This window comes from Symphalangus syndactylus, chromosome 12 (assembly GCF_028878055.3).
Source record: "Symphalangus syndactylus isolate Jambi chromosome 12, NHGRI_mSymSyn1-v2.1_pri, whole genome shotgun sequence".
In the NCBI taxonomy this organism is placed as follows: domain Eukaryota; kingdom Metazoa; phylum Chordata; class Mammalia; order Primates; family Hylobatidae; genus Symphalangus; species Symphalangus syndactylus.
In genome coordinates this window covers 34,312,776-34,325,347 of record NC_072441.2, presented here as the reverse complement: position 1 = coordinate 34,325,347, position 12,572 = coordinate 34,312,776, and the positions used below count along the sequence as shown (strand labels likewise).

Below are 12,572 nucleotides of genomic sequence, written 5' to 3'. Positions count from 1 at the left end.
TTATTGCAGCACTATTCACAATAGCAAAGACTTGGAACCAACCTAAATGTTCATCAATGATAGACTGGATAAAGAAAATGTGGCACATATACACCATGGAATACTATGCAGCCATAAAAAAGGATGCATTCATGTCCTTTGCAGGGTCATGGACAAAGCTGGAAACCATCATTCTCAGCAAACTATCACAAGAACAGAAAACCAAACAAACAAACACTGCATGTTCTCACTTATAAGTGGGAGTTGAACCATGGGAACACATGGACAGAGGGAAACATCACACACTGGGGCCTATTGGGGGATTGGGGGCTAGGGGAGGGATAGCATTAGGAGAAATACCTAATATAGGTGACAGGTTAATGGGTAAAGCAAATCACCATGGCTCATGTATACCTATGTAACAAAACTGTACATTCTGCACATGTACCCCAGAACTTAAAGTATTAAAAAAAAAAAAGGTGACTTTGTCAATGATTAGATGTGCTCATGCTAGATAATTCGGAATTTATTTTTTGAATTTATATTTCAAGGAAATTTACTAAGGCATCAATATAGTTCAGAAGATTTTCACAGTTCAAATGTTTATAATGGTCTGTATTAAGTGTTAAATGTGGGAAAAGTGAAGTAGAAAGAAAGAAATAAAAAAATAGACCTTAGCTGGCAAATTTATGAAAATAATATAACATATTCTTTAGGTCATGTCATAAATAATTACAGCAAGGATCATCACAGCACATTATTACTGTAATTTATATTCGTACAAACATTTAGTTATTAAAAGATCAAAATGCTATATTTGCCAAAGAGGATTTTAGTCACTTTAAAAACAAGTATAAAAGCTTATAGCAAAAAAATCTAGTTCATAAAAATAATAAATTACAGCATCTTCAAATACTTCAACAAAGATTTAACTGAGCATCCACAATCTATATTCAGTATTTCAGTAATTTCTATGGAAATTCTTGATACTTTAAAACAAAATAAATACATTGTTTTAAGTCTGGAGCACAACTGAGGTGTGAGAAAGAGATTGGTTTGGTGGGAGTGTTTGTTTCAAAATCTTCCTGAAGTTCTAGAAAACAGAAACAAAACGACTTGTGGGAATACACCCGACAAGCTATAAATAAGTAATTGTATTTTTCACATTTTGATCTACAAAAGTTTTGTTGTCCCTTTTCTCAGCCAGAGCATACTTTACAGCTTATTGTATTTTCTTTCCACTGACTTTGACTTTGAGTAGTTTTTTCTGGTGGATTTACCTTTAGAAAAATAAAGAAGCTTTACTACTTGTTCTTCTAGACCAATTAATCAACAATAGTCAAGCCAGAGACAAGCTATTGGTCATCTAAATAAGGAGATAAATTTTAAACTTTGAAATAGCGTTACATGCCTGAAAGAATTCTCCCTCAGAACATCTATCATTTCACAATTTCATTCACACAGGAGTACACCAAGACATCTGATGACACTAACAATGGGTCTTTCACAAGATTGTTCGTAGGGCTTTACTTTCATGTCAGAACCAGTCAGTGGCCTTCAGAACAAAAACTCAGCAGTAGTGAAAACAAGAGAAAGGAAAAAAGGCATTCTGTGGTCCAGGATGCATTTCAATAAGCCTAACCTCTAAGTGACAGATGAGGAATTTAAACTGCTCGGTATAATTCTACAAATGAGGTGTGAGAGTGCTTTTCATTAAAATGAGTCTCACTTCACACAGGCTTATGAGTCTTCCTGATGGCGTTCTCTGACTCTCATTAAAGGACTTGTAAAGTGTAAAACTTCTCCGACAGAGTTTTTCACACTCACTCTCTATATGTTTAGATATATATGTGATATATGAATTTTACCAGGAAAACATCTTGAAAGAGTGTTTGAACTGAAAAGTATATTCATAACATGAATTAAACAAGAGTTCTCTTTGATCTTTCCTTGAGAGAAGTGCATTTACATTTTTCAAATGTGATCATTTATGAAAGCACCATAGTTTATGTTAGACATTGCAGAAAAGATCATGCTTGCTTGCTAGGGTACCGGCTTTAGCTATGAGTGAATAGATTAACAAATGAGTCTTAGGGTACATTTTTATTGTTCAATGAATCTCTTAATTCCTTGAAAACATACTCGTAGTCAACATGTTTTTGATGAATATCTTCAGGGCTTATAGTAAAAATCAGTATTTACAAAGTCTAAATTAATATTACCCTCATGCTTGAATTATTTTGAATGAATATTCATGTATAAATTCCTCATGGTTAACTTTTATTCTTGCTATGTTCAACACATTTGTATTATTCTTTGTAAGTACACGTGTGCACACACTATTTTCACAACAGGAAAATATGTCTTACGTCTGAGTATTTAAATGCCAAGGAATATATGAAGCCTTACAAAGAGAAAACTGGAAACTAAATACTTCACATTACTCTTAGAAAAATTTTTTTATTGTGTAAATCAATGGAGTGTTGTTTCACGTTTGCATAATGAAATAATTACCTGCTCTTGTGTAGCTATTTTTAGTTATGTGAAGGAACTCTACATGCCTTTTTAAAAATTCAATTTATATAATAAAAAACTAAATGACACTGAGATTCCATGACTTACCTTGGTGACTTTTACAAGCCGAAAGTTTTGTCCTGTGATTTATGTTTAATAATTTAACACATTAATAATATTTTAGATGTGGATTGTTGAACATAAGCATGGAGATTATTTAAATGAATATTTAATTTTTATTCACCTTGCCAGAAGACAGAACATGGGTTTAATTGCCTGATATGAAAAATAAAAAGATCAGTAAAAATAGTAATGTAAAAAAAAGTTATAAAATAAAAGAAGTATATGTATCTTTTGGGCCATGGAATAAATAATTGAGTGTTTGATATTATAGAACAAAAATTATAGTACAATTTTCTCTTATTTTCCTACTAGAAGAGATTGTCTATATGTGGTACATACTCTCAAAATGTACATTTTAAGTTCCTGTTTTTTATTCTATATATATAAAATAACATTGTGAATATTTTATATAGCAAACCTAGCACTGTAGATACAATGGATATCTGATGAATAATACTTCTTTTGTATTTTTCTTCCATGTTGATTGATTGCCACAAAAACACTCTAGAGAAAGCTACCATTAAGACAGCGTGGGATACTGACCCACGGATAGACAGTGAGGATATTGCTGTGAGCAACATTCTTTGAAAATTGCAGACATGAATATTTTAATACTAATATGGAAAGAAGGGTGAAATTGATGGTGGCACTAGAGTCTAAAATACACAATTCACATTTATATACACTGGATATTTTCCTATCTTCTGTGGAGTAAATTAGCGATTTATAGAGCATAGTATCTCACACATACACATGTCCACGCACGTACACACTGGGAGGACGTGTGTACCAGAAGCTTTGCTATAGCTATATTCTAGGGACTCATACAGGGTGAGTTAATGATATACTTTTGCAAACTAAAATTCTTTGATTACAGTTCACATGCTGAACTCTGCTCTATAGCAAATACTGTTTAAGGACCCTCCAGTGTATTTAGAGTACTTAATATAGCTGAATGATTGGTGAGAGTTGACACGGGAACATCTACTCTTGAAAACTTGCAAATCAATCTGTAGCACTTCCCTGAATGTCCATTTCACCCACCTTCTCCTTTAACTATTTTCTCTTCATGTTTTTTTTTTTTTTTTTTTTTTTTTTAATCATTCTCCTCATTTTAGCTTTAAAAACTAAAATTATGCCAGGCACGTTGGCTCACGCCTGTAATCCCAGCACTTTGGGAGGCTGATGCGGGCGGATCACGAGGTCAGGAGATCGAGACCACGGTGAAACCCCGTCTCTACTGAAAATACAAAAAAATTAGCCGGGCGTGGTGGCGGGTACCTGTAGTCCCAGCTACTCGGGAGGCTGAGGCAGGAGAATGGCATGAACCCGGGAGGCAGAGCTTGCAGTGAGCCAAAATCGTGCCACTGCACTCCAGCCTGGGCGACAGAGCCAGACTCCATCTCAAAAAAAAAAACACAAAAAAAACCAAAAACTAAAATTGTGATTGATGGCACAATCAAGACTGAAGAATATTATTGCCATTTCTGTTACTTCCCTTCCCAAACTGCCCCATTCTTTACCACACCAGTCTTGCTGTCCCCTTTCCCAACGTGCATTCTTTTGTACATAAGACTTGATTTAAATTGTCCCAATTTTGAAGTCACATTATAAATAAAGTCTATCCTTCTACAGTAGTCTGCAATTTAAAGGAAGAGAAGAACCCTCAATATAAAACCTTTATTGTGTGTGTGGAAATGGGGATAAATTCTTCCAAATTATTGGGCTGGAATAATCCCTGTAACCTCATCTGCGGTTTTCACTGATTGGGTAAGATGATTTCTGTCCTATTTATCTCAGTTACAGGCAAATTTAGTTTCAGGAACTAAAATTTGTGAGCACTGGAATATTTCAGGTACTAATATCTACATTTTATTATCTTATGATGAACAGTATGCTTACTTAAGGTGAATAGAATTGACTATGCCCTAAAAAAGGAGTAAATGGTTATCTTTAGGTAGTTTAATTCATTTTAGGCTCCAGTTTTTTTCCCCTAAAATTCATGATTACTGTCCTATTGAAAAGTAAAATTCAAGATTTCTTTTTTTAAAAAAAATGTCCACACACATCCATGGGAGAAAACATAAAGACAAAAACTCCACACAGAATGTTTATAACTAGACGGACTGTTAAAGAATTTCCCCCAGTCCAATCCATATCTCAAATTCTCTCAAAGCTTTCATAGCAATATGTAGTGTAATGTTTGAGTTAGCTTTTTGAGGCACTTACTGCTTGAAAACTTTTCCAATTAGGATTTATACACAGATGTACCAAACTATTTCTCATTTTTAGAAACTTTATGAAAATAAGAAGTAGAAGTGTGTTGATGTTATTGCTCTTTTTTATTTTTAAGTTAAAGAGAAAATTCAGGTGCCATGGTAAGAGGAACTGTTGAGTTTTACAGTCAGTTTGCTGTGTGATATTTTTATTTTAAACAAATATGCAAACTATTGGTAAGTGAGCCAGAGCTTCTGAGTTTTGATCCTAGAGCTGTCATTAATCTCCTCTGCTGTAATAAATATGTCACCTGAGCCCTGTCTGCCTTCATCGTCTTATCGGTAATACCAGAATAAGACTGTTGTACTTACCGACCTCAGGGGATAAAAGAACAAGTATTGTAATTAAAGAAATATACATTTAAAATGTCTGGAAAATTACCTAGCTTTTAAAAAAATATACTAGATAAATATGTATATTCATTTTTTAAAAAGTTCTCTTGTGATTATCACAAAAGACAAGCCATGTATTTGTGAGCTAAAAATGAACTAAAACATTTTATTTTAGAGTTTCTTGGTTTCCAATACAAAGTCTTAGGAAAGCAACTGGACTCCTAGCCTGTTGAACAATCCTGACACTTGTGAGATTTTCATTGCATTAAAAAAATTGCTGCTGTCATTCTCAAATGATACCCTAAAATTGGAAGATTTTGTGCATGTATTGAAGAATGGACGCTCTACTGGTTAAAAATCTATTTAAAGACAAAGCAAATAAATAATTTTAACAAAGTTTATATCAACAATAAGAAAGACAACAGAAGACAGCACTTCAAGTCATTAATTGCATAAGGGGCCTCAAAATTCATTAGGCTATTCTACTCCCTCGTTAAATGGTATTGGTGCTTTAGAAATGCATCTTATCCAATATCATCTACAATAACTTCTCTTAGGGATTATAATAATTCAAGCCTTTTCTCCTGTGACTTTCACTCCTTTGTAGCGCAGAGACAAAGTGAATTAATTCTTCCCACACAAAGAAAATATCACATTTTAGGGAACACAAGCTTAGTGTTTATATATAGTCATACAAAACACTCTTTGACTTAAAGTTTTTTGTGTTTAAATAATTTCTTGCCTGGAACTAAACTCTATATTTTGTAAAACACTATTTTAATAAAATTTTCCTCAATTTAACTTGTGTAACTATGGATAAACCAGATGTCTTTGCAATTTTATATTGCTTTATTAACTACAGTGAACTGGACTTGAAAGCTCCTTTATATCTAAAGCAAAATAAACATAGCCTATTGATTAAGTTGGATAGGTTTTAAAGATGATTACTTGAATTTGCTCTAGTATAAATTATTATTTTGGGGATATTAAACATATACGTGAAATATACATATTTTATTAGTATTTATGCTTCTTTATAACATAAAGTATTAATGACAAAGAAATTACTGAAGGTAGGAACCTTGGCTTATCGACTCTTTTTAGCCTTAGCACCAGCTATTTTATGGTATTATTAAGCATCTATAATACTTTTGTTGAATGAATGAATTATTCATTTTGGATTATGTGTATCAGTTAATATTGGAAGGTTTAAACTACATGTGAATGCAATATGGGTTTCATAAAATTGATAATTCAAAGGCCTAAAATATATTTAAAAATTCATATTCAGGAATAATTTTAACGTCTACAGAAATTAAACTTCTTCCAGAATAGAATTTAGTTGCTTTTTAGAGAATGGAAAAAAAGACAACACATGGAGGGTCAGAAATTTTCAAATCTTAATCTCTGATTTGTTATCTACTAACTATGTCACCCAAGGCAAGACACTGAACCTCTCATTTTACTCAGTTGTGGGATAATAATACTTACCTACATTACAGGGCTATTGTGTTCATTAAATGGACAATGATTGCAAAGCTCTCTGAAGATTGTACAATACATCATAAATCCTAAGCCAAATTCTCCCATTCAATACCTTCTACTAGGTTATAGACACAGAGAATTCTAACGATATTAGAAATGTTTGTGAGGAGTAACTGATCATGAGACTTTTTGAGAATTTTTGGTGGACAGAGTGTTGTTATGCAACTAAAAATTATTGCTTGGCATAGAGATGAGAGCTAATGTTTCTCAGTTGCAGAAACAAGCCATAGAACTTCTAACAAACAATCAACAAATGGTTAATGAATCCAATTTGAGATTCGTTGGCTTACTCCTTTCTGTCCACCCGCCGAGGAAGCATCGTTCAAATCTCTCTTCCTACTACTCTCGTGTCTAGTCAGAGTCTTTGAAAGAGCCTGAAGAGCTGCAGAAGCTCTTCATTGGATGGCTGGGCTTTGAAACAATGGATGAGAACCTGAGGAACCATTTGAGCTATGGGGAATACTGAAGGACTATGTGGTAAGGAGAGATCCAAAGACCCAAGTGCTCCAGGGGCTTTGGGTTTGTCACATATGCCACTGTGGAGGAGGTGGATGCAGCCATGAATGCAAGGCCACACAAGGTGGATGGAAGAGTTGTGGGACCACAGAGAGCTGTCTCAAGAGAAGATTCTCAAAGACCAGGTGCCCGCTTAGCTGTGAAAAAGATATTTGTTGGTGGCATTAAAGAAGACACTGAAGAACATCACCTAAGAGATTATTCTGAACAATATGGATAAATTGAAGTGATTGAAAGAGGCAGTGTCAAGAAAAAGGGCTTTGCCTTTGTAACCTTTGATGACCATGACTCCGTGGATAAGACTGTCATTCAGAAATACCATACTGTGAATGGCCACAACTATGAAGTTAGGAAAGCCCTGCCAAGCAAGAGATGGCTAGTGTTTCATCCAGCCAAAGAGGTCAAAATTGTTCTGGAAACTTTGGTGGTAGTCGTGGAGGTGTTTTTGGTGGGAATGACAACTTTGGTTGTGGAGGAAACTTAGTAGCTTTGGTGGCACTGGGGATGGCTATAATGGATTTGGTCATGATGGAGGCAATTTTGGAGGTGGTGGAAGCTACAATGATTTTGGCAATTATCACAATCAGTTTTCAAATTTTGGACCCATGAAGGGAAGAAACTTTGGAGCCACAGTCTCTGGCCCCTATATTAGTGGAAGCCAACACTTTGCCAAACCACAAAACCACGGTGGCTATGGCAGTTCCAGTAGCAGCAGTAACTATGGAAGTGGCAGAAGATTTTAATTACTGCCAGGAAACACAGCTTAGTAGGAGAGGAGAGCCAGGGAAGCAATAGGTTACCACAGATTTGTGAACTCAGCCAAGCACAGTGGTGGCAGGGCCTAGCTGCTACAAAGAAGACATGTTTTAGACAATACTCACGTGTACGGGCAGAAAACATAAGGACTGTTTTTGTGACTAATTGCATAACAGGTTATGTTAGTTTCTGTTCTGTGGAAAGTGTAAAGCGTTCCAACAAAGGGTTTTAATGTAGAATTTTTTTTGCACCCATGCTGTTGATTGCTAAATGTAATTATGATGCTAAATAAATGTCTTTTTAAAAGATTTTTGATTTGAATATTGTGTTTAGTAGTTAAAAACTGATACATGTAGAATGAATTTAAAATACACTTAACAATTATATTCATCAGATGACTGATAAATTAGAATTAGATTCTGTTGTGAGTTGCCAAACACCCCAAATTAGAGTAGAGTGTCTTAAATAAAGCATATTATTTATTTTCAGTGCCATGTGCCCCCCACCAAGAATTCTATTACCCTCAGAGGTATAGATATAGTGGTACAAGTTAGCAGTCCTATAGTGTCTTTATCAACGTACACCTAGAGACTGTTAAAATACGTAGCCATATCTTAAGATGTAAAGAGCTACAGGATGTCTACAAAAAGAAAGAAATTACAGATGAATTTTTTTAATATAGTGCTAGGTATTTGTCACATGATAAATTAAGCAAAAAATCAATAATAAATTAAATAGTAAAAACCGGTTCATTTATTCTTACCGAAATACTTTCTCAAAAAGAGCTATGGTCTTAGAGTAATGGATATAGAAGTCTAGGTCAGAAAATTGTTAAATGAGTAATTACAATTGAAATCCACTGGAGTGATTCTAATTGGATGGCTTAGTTGGCTAGCACATGATTTTCTCAAAGATAGATAGGTAGATGTGCAATTCTTGTATCAGAGGACTAGCTTTGATATGGTCCATGGTTCTACATAGGATTCTAGGCTTCAGCAAACTGTCTTAGAAATAATTTGTTTATTGTGCTAATGAGATTAACTGATTAGAGATACTTGAGGGAATAATGAAAAATTTATTACTTCCACTGGGAAAAGAGCTCAAAGCCTTACTGAAGTTAAATAAATCCATGACAAGAGGAAAATGTCTTCTGTTTATTGAGTAGCTACTGTGTGCCACACATGCCTGGTACCTCTTCATATGTGGCCCATTTATTTATGACAGTAGTCTTCTGAGATAGGTGTTATAACATCTACTTCATAAGAGTACTGTCATAAATAATTTATAATTTATTCAATTAAACATTTGAAAGTATAAAAATTTTAAACTATCTGATTAAAATCTGACAGCATACCAAATCACATACCCAGAATTCATAGGCAGATACATTGGACTCGTACTGAGTATTCCTTCTGTTACCATGACATCCCAAAAGAGGTCCAGTAACGTAATTTCTATACTTGAAGACACCCCATAGATGTCAATCAATAGCACACATATTTTACAAATAAAAAATGTTAAAAGTCCATTATTATAATTATCCTCATAACATTTAACTAGTACAGTAGTTTAATAACAGTTCATTTCTTTTAAAAAGTACATAATTATTCCAGTATTTGCTTTAGACTTGTTTTAGAGTTGTTCTTTAAAGGTAAAATAAAAGGAGGTATTAAACATTTGTTAAATACCCACACTCAGTCACACATCAATCAGTGATATACAAATGGTTATCTTTAAAATTTAGAAATATTTGTTTGAAAAATATTTATACTCAGGTTTGGAGAAAGTGCCTCAAAGTAAACCCAATTGTGTTGTTAATGAGTGAGTAAATTGATACTACCTTTTAGGAGGGAAAGTTAGCAATATTGAAAGAGTGTTAATAATTTCTCTACCTTTTGAATCATGCCCTTTGCATTCTGTTCAAGGAATCTGCTATATGACAAATAGTTGGAGAGTAGAATAGATTTATATACAAGGTTAGTCATTGAAGCATTATTTAGATTAGTAAATATTATCAGAGTTACACATCCAAAAAATGATAAACAACTATCTAGACTATAATATAGCTATGTTATGGAATATTGTTATATTGTTAAAATTATGTTTTAATACTATTTAATAACATGGTGAAATGCCACACAGTGAATTGGAGAGCATGCCAAGGTCTTATAAATAATTTAGGGCATTATTTTTAATGCCAACAATTCATTAGGGTATTACACAAGAAGTGTTATTCCCAAATTGTATCACTGTACTTTGGCCAAAGGAAGAGGAATTAAGAAACAACTTTTTCTTCCTTTCAGTATAGCTGTATGTATCAAATTATAAGCATCTTTGATTTCTTCACCTAAAAATGGTTTGGCTATTACAACATTTTATTCTGTATATATTTAGTACTTTAATAAAGACTGTGTCAAGAGTTTGAAATTTTTTTAAATGTGGTTTCTAGTCTTTTGCAGTTGATATATTTTTAGGTTAACTTGCTCAAATAATTTCATATTTCCTTGTGCCTCGGTTTCCACAGTACAAGACAAAGACATCAATGATAAACTACCTCCCAGGGATATTTCTGAGCATTAGCTAATGTTTGTAAAGCCTCCATAGAGAGTAGGGGATGAATAATGAAATAGAATCTCAATGTAGTGTTATCATTCTTGTCTTTCTCATTAGTCTCTGAGAGGCTTCATGCCAACTTTAAGCATTTTGGCTGCCAGAATGAAGGGTTTCTAGTTTAATTTTGCCTGCAAAAGTGAGCGTTGCTTGAACATCTGGGGTTCACCCCGGCATAATTCCAATAATGCTTCTACAGAATCAGATATGTGAAGTGTGATGGCCAGTACCACAAAGGAATTCGTATCTAATTTTAGGCCTGCTGATTCAATTTATAATTTAGCTTACATTTTAAACCTATTAGGAAAAGCAGAATCTAAGTAACACGTTTGAGATTTATTTGAAGTTTTTATGTGAGAAATTTTTTGCTTAAAATTGAATTACATTAAAACCATGTCTACAGGGAGTGGGCAAAAGGAATGGAGTTAGGATTTTGGCCAACTTCTTTTACCACGTTTTTCATGGCCAAAACACACACACATGTATACATTTTTCTTAATCCACGTTATTTCATTCACTCATTCAAAAATGTATTTTGGAGGTTTTTATTATATGCCAAATGGTGATGGGGATATAGCAAAGCACAAGCCAGTGAAAATGCTGACCCATGGAGGGCGCATTCTAGTAATGCCTATGAGATCTAAGATTACTTGATCATATTTTTATGTAATCATTGTGTCAAACTGAACTGTCACTCAGCGCAAGTTTGATGAAAGATAATGAGTGACGCAAACATACCAAAGCTGTATAGACACAGCCAAGATGTTCATTTACAATAACCTCATTTCTGATGACTTATTGGAACTGCGCTATAATGGGATAATCAGAAGTAAATAAATGTTTGATTAATTTTAGAAATTAGTTTTATTTTTCCTTTTTATTATAATACCTCTAATAATGAAATACATACAAAGTATATAAATACAAATTTATAATAGCTGATATTTTCTCAGGATACAGGAAATTAATTTTCATGAGTATGAACTAAGGAAGCTGAGAGGGAATAAAATAGAATGAAATCATATTAAATTGACTCAAGGAGCATAGGTAATGGTCTGAATGTCTGTACCTCAAATTGTTCTTCAGTGCAACCCACCTAGAAACTTTCCATAACAATGGAAATGCATGTATGTGTGTGTGTGTGCGCGCGCACACACGCGCACGTGTATCCTGTCCAAGACGGTAGCCACAAGCCATGTGTGGCTATTAAGCACTTGAAATGTAGATGGTACAAATGAAAAATTGTATTTTTAATTTTACTTTATTTTAATTTAAATTTAATTAGCCATGGCTGCCATATTGGACAATCCAGCTACAGAAGGAAACATGATTAACAACTAAAAGAGCTGCTTTGCAAAAATTTCTATGTAACAGTCAAAACACGTGTATCATTGATTATGGTAGCAGCAACTTTGGAAATGATGAATCATAGCCTGGTGGCTGGGAGCTGAGAAAGTGAACAGGTCTGTGATTAAAAGATCCTACTAGGGAATGAGACAGAACAGGGTTTAAATTCTAATTCCAAAACTTCTAGTTGTAGGACCTTGGGCAAATTAACATGCCCTAACTTCATTGTGAGACAGGGATAATAATATTTATCATACCCATATCAAAGGTTGTCATGAGAATTAAATAAAGCAGGTGGAATAGCTGGCATTCTGTCACTGTAGCGTATGTGATTGCTATTATTACTATTATACTGTTATTATCCTATCTGAGGATTCCTCAAATGATATGTGTATAAAGTGAAAAACATGATAATATGACTTTTATTTGTTCTGATATTCATTTAGTCTGGAATGTCCACTGCCCATTGCCCCCTCCCTGGTAAAATCTTATTATTTCATCAAGTCCTGATTAAGCAACTTACAATGAAGATTTACTTGTAAACAGTAGGGAAATAAGTAACCCCTCCACGCA

At 33.9% G+C, this 12,572-nt stretch overlaps 1 pseudogene; it reads left to right on the top strand.

The window, feature by feature from the left end:
- Positions 1-6,277: 6,277 nt before the first annotated feature.
- Positions 6,278-8,076, top strand: LOC134734804 (heterogeneous nuclear ribonucleoprotein A1-like; annotated as a pseudogene).
- The last annotated feature ends 4,496 nt before the right edge of the window (positions 8,077-12,572 follow it).